Source organism: Triticum aestivum, chromosome 5D (genome assembly GCF_018294505.1).
Source record: "Triticum aestivum cultivar Chinese Spring chromosome 5D, IWGSC CS RefSeq v2.1, whole genome shotgun sequence".
In the NCBI taxonomy this organism is placed as follows: Eukaryota; Viridiplantae; Streptophyta; class Magnoliopsida; order Poales; family Poaceae; genus Triticum; species Triticum aestivum.
Window position 1 is genome coordinate 83,802,785 of NC_057808.1, and position 5,534 is coordinate 83,808,318.

Here is a 5,534-nt window from a genome sequence, read left to right on the forward strand (position 1 = left end):
GAAATACTGCTTGTGCATCAAAATCCTAAAACCCAAATTATTCCAGATGATTCCACCATACCTACCTATATGCGGTATTACCCTGCCGTTCTAAGTAAATTTGCATGTGCCACCTCTAAAAACTTCAAATGATTATCCTTTTTGTGTGTCTAGATTGTTCACAAAGTGACAGGAGGTAGTCAGTATCTTCCATGCTAAGTGGCTTATTCTGATGATGAGTGTTTATTCACTTGTCCTTGCACGAGAAAGGGGCGGTAATAGGGATTCCCAGTCCCAACTACAAACAGAAAAGAGCTTACAAATAATCAAACAAAAACTCCTATGGAGTAATAACCTTTAATTTATCGCTTGGGAACCACTACTAATATGTTTAGCATGGCAGATATTGATAACTGATGGTCGCGAAGTAAATATGAAGGGTGCATCTCTCAAAAATTCATTTACCTCTGTTTTAAAACTTGAGCTCTGGCACCGCTGGAAATCCCTGCTTCCCTCTGCGAAGGGACCATCTACTTACTTTTATGTTGTGTCATTAGCTTCTCAAATAAGCTCCAGAACCTGAGTGCACTGCTGTCATGCTCATGCATTGTGTGTAGCTAATGTTGGGTTCATCATGACTGGATCTTCTCTACCATGAATTACAATGTTTAGTCGCTGCTTGAACTTTGGAGGTGCTCTGCATTTATGTTTTGCGGTCTCAGAAAGGGCTAGCGAGATACCACTATTGTCATATTATATCATGGTTGTTTTGACAACGTGTTGCTATTTGAGATATCTTATTATTGCCCACTAGCTGATTATGTCATTGATATGAGTTAATATAATTTTTAAGAGTTATTGTCGACATGGTTAGTTACAATCTTGGCTGAAAACCTGGGTGTTGTTTAAGCTTATTTATGAAAACAAGAGCTAAAGAGTGCGTAAAAGTTTTTCTTTTTCACATTTAGTTTATCAACTGAATTGCTTGAGGACAAGCAAAGGTTTAATCTTGGGGGAGTTGATACGTCTCCCTCGTATCTACTTTTTCTAATGCTTTTCCTCTTGTTTTGGACTCTAATTTGCATGATTTGAATGAAACTAACCCGGACTGACGCTGTTTTCAGCAGAACTACCATGGTGTTATTTTTGTGCAGAAATAAAAGTTCTCGGATTGGAACAAAACTTTGCGAGGAGTTTTTATTCAATAAAAGAGAATATCTGGAGCCAAGAATCACCGGAAGGGGGCACCTGGGTGGGCACAACCCACCAGGGCGCGCCCCCCTCCAGGCGGGCCTAGGTGGGCTGTCCCCACCTGGTGACCCAACAGACCCCGAAACCGACGCTATAAAATCACATATTTCCAGAAAAAATCAGGGAGGAAGAATTCACGAGATAGAGCCACTGCCACCTCCTGGTCTTCACCGGGAGGCCAGATCTGGAGTCCGTTTGGGGATCTGGAGAGGGGGATCTTCGATCTTCGTCATCACCAACCCTTCTCCATCGCCAATTCCATGATGCTCCCCACCGGGAGTGAGTAATTCCTTCGTAGGCTCGCTGGTCGGTGTGGAGTTGGATGAGATTCATCATGTAATCGAGTTAGTTTTGTTAGAGCTTGATCCCTAGTATCCATTATGTTATGAGATTGATGTTGCTATGACTTTGCCATGCTTAATGCTTCTCACTTTGCGCCCGGGTGCCATGATTTCAGATCTGAACCGTTTATGTTATCACCATTATATCTATGTTCCAGATCCAATCTTGCATGTTATAGTCACCTACATGTGTTATGATCCGTAAACCCTGGAGCGACAAAAATCGGGATACTTTCCAGTGATGACCGTAGTTTGAGGAGTTCATGTATTCACCGTGTGTTAATGATTTGTTCCGGTTCTCTATTAAAAGGAGGTCTTAATATCCCTTGGATTCCAATAGGACCCCGCTACCACGGGAGGGTTGGACAAAAGATGCCATGCAAGTTCTTTCCATAAGCACGTATGACTATTTACGGAATACATGCCTACATTATATTTATGAACTGGAGCTAGTGCCGTATCGCCCTAGGTTGTAACTGTCACATGATGAATATCATCCAACAAATCGCCAATCCAATGCCTACGATTTTCCTACATATTGTTCTTTCAAAGTTACTACTTCAACTTTTAATACTATCACTGCTACAAAATCATTGCTATCACTGTTACCGTTACTATTGCTACTGCTACTACTATCAAAACTATCATACTACTTTGCTACCGATCACTTTGCTGCAGATAATTAATCTCCAGATGTGGTTAAATTGACAACTCAGCTTCTAATACTTGCAAATATTCTTTGGCCCCCTTGTGTTTAATCTATAAATTTGGGTTGAATACTCTACCCTCGAAAATTGTTGCGATCCCCTATACTTGTGGGTTATCACTCACACACAACACAAAGATGATCCTTGTCGAATTTTCCTCAAGAATTCCACGAATATGATTTTTCTTCACGAGAGTCTGCAAATTCCTCATACCTGCATGACCAAGTCTTTGGTGCCACAACCATCCTTCGGTTGCTCTTGCAAGCAAACAAGTTTGGACTGAAGGACACTTAGAGAAATGCACAATATATAAATCGCCTTTTCTATTTCCCTCAAAGACAAACTAATTGTCAGTGGCGATAAAAGATGCATTTGGATATATAAAGTAGAAATAGCATGCTTAGATCACATAGCTTGGAAACTAACATAAGATTGAATCCAAGAGACTGAACAAGTAAAACCTCAGCAATAGTCTTGTCTGTGGATATAGCAATTTTACCTAATCCAGTTACCTTTCCTTTGTTGTTGTCGCAAAAAGTGATATACTTCAGAGATGAAGCAGTTAAGTTGGGGTCGACAAACAACGACTTGTCTCCGGTCTTATGACTAGTGCATCCACTATCCATTATCCATTTGGTACACCTGGAGACATAGTCCTTTTCTTTCGAAGGTTTGGCCATGAAGAAGTATGCAGGAGACTAATCGTCACTGGAATGATTCTCGAAGAAGATTGATGCAAGAGTGGTGGCACATGCTATGCCAGCCATGCCAGAGTCAGAATCTTCATCGGATTCATCAACTTCTTCGGTGTCATATGATTCTTCTTCATCGAAGTCCATCTCCTTGCAGATGTATGCCTTGGCCTTGCAAGAGGTATTTTTGTGGTTGTAGGAGGACTTGGAAGGATTCCTTGAGGAAGATCTTGACGAAGACATGGAGGAGGAGCCATCCTTCTTCTTGAAGAACTTCTTCGATTTATTCTCATCACCGAAGTCGTAGTTCTTGCTCTTTCTTTTGCCATGATAGTTTCCTGAATCATATCTTCCACTGGCATGAATTTCAGCTTCCCAGAGAGGGCAGTCCGAAATGAAATGTCCTAGTTTTTTGCACATGAAGCAGGTGTAATCTCTAGTAGGTTTTGATGAAGATTTTGAACTACCAGAGTTACTTGAGCCTTTATTCTGAAATTGGTTTTTCTTGTGGAGGCGCTGGAATCTTTTCGTGAGTAGTGCGAGATCTTTGTTGACTCTCTCTGGATCATCTGAATCTTTTCAGCATTTCATTTAGAGGAAGAATCAGCGACAACTTTTAGAGCATTGCATTTTGGTTGTGATCCTAGAAATCTTAAGCAACTCAAGGACCCAAGGAAAGAGTTGGAGATTTCCTAAATTTTCATATTTGAATTTTTCTCAAATTTGAAAAAAGAGGATCAATTTGGTTCTAATAAATTTTCTCTCCAAATATTTGTAATGTCAAAAATAAAAGAGAGAAGATAATATGACTTCTTAAAAAAAGAGGAATATTGGAGGAAAATTTTTAAAATCAAATAAATATTTTATTTGGATTTTTATTTGAGATTTATTTGAATTAGAAAAAATATGCATTTTTTAAAATTGCATTTTAGGCCAGAAAAATGTTCACTTTGTTCTAAATATTTTATTTAGACGGTGAAAATTGTTTTTTGGCATTTTTAGATTTTTTTATATTTTATTAGGATTTTTCTTCAGCGGAATTTATTTAAAAAAAGTTTCCGCCCGCCTGGGCCGAAGGCCCAGCCGAGCTGGGCCGAAGCCCGCATCGCCGCCGCCTTCCTCCCGCCGTGCGCCGCACGGACGTCGACGAGAGTCCGAGCCGGACTCTCGCTCGCGCCGGCCCCCTGCCCAAGCTGCGACGCCCCCCCTTTATATACGGCGCCCCCAACCCCTCTCCACCCCAAGCCACCGCCGCAGCCGACGTCCACCGCCCGCCCGCGCCTCCGCCGACGCCGCCCACCGCTGCCGCAGCCCCGCCGCCCCAAGCTGCCGCCTCGCCGGAGCCCGCTTCGCCGGATCTCGCCGCCGCCGGTTTTTCTTGAAGAATCGGTAAAAACCGACAAAACCGTCGCCCCAGTTTTTTCGTTAGATCGGTTCGTTTTTTTTCGGTTTCGCTAATTAGCGAATGTTCACCCAAATGTCACTGTTAGCGAACTCGTTCGCCCGTTTGACTCTGTTAGCGAACGTTCGTTCGTTAGTCTTTATTTTTATTTTTATTTTTGGCCAGGGACCTATCCGTGACTATTTTTATCGCAGATTAGCCCCCGATCTTCAAACCCTCGCAACTTTTTAACCGTTTATCCAAATCCAGTGAAACCAACGCCAAAATCTTTGTCTCGGACCCCTCTTTCCAGATAACCAACTTGAACATGATTTTGACAATTTAAAATTTACTTTCAAGCATATTTGAATTCAAACTTCTTTTGATCGTAGTTTGAGTTTCGTAGCTCCGATCCGATTGATTCTTTTTGCAAATCGAAGCTCTTCAGTTGAACTTTCAGTTTGGATATTTTTATTTGAGTTTTACCCTTGCATCTATGCTTGAGTGCTTAAGTATGCTATTGTTTGTTTGCGATAGAGTTTCCGGAGTGCGAAGCGTGCTACTACGAGTCACTAGGGTTTGCAGATCGTCTGCAAGGCAAGTAACACTTTGATCATACCCTTTATTACCTAGTTTTATGCATTAGTTTCAAACCTCAAACACTGCATGGTTAGGATGTGATTAACATGTGGGTATTGGGAAGTAGTTGATGAGGTAGAACCTATTGTCTTTATATCAAACCCTAGGAGTTACTTCTATTGTTATGCTTATACTGCTATGCTATGCTCGTAGACGTGAATTGGTTGAGTGTATCCATGACAGATGTGAGTTTTATTATGAAATAAGGGATTAATTAAGGTGGCTACTTAATACACATCTGGGTGGATTGTTTGTGGGCACCTGGGGAATCCAGTGTTGTCCAAGGAGATCCCGGGGTACCCATGTGATCATCCTATGGTTTGCCACCTAGGCTCAAAGGGATCATAAGATTGTTCATGCTAGAAACTTCCGTGTGCAGCCACAAGCCATTATGGGCTCTGGCATAGTTGAGTATGTTGTGTGACCTCTTTCAGTGGTAGACTAGCAGATGTAGGGGATGTAGGTGGTACGGTCTACCCGTCGAAAGAGTTAATGCTTCTGAAAGACTGTGTCTCGGTCATCCGTTTCTCAAACACCATGTAGT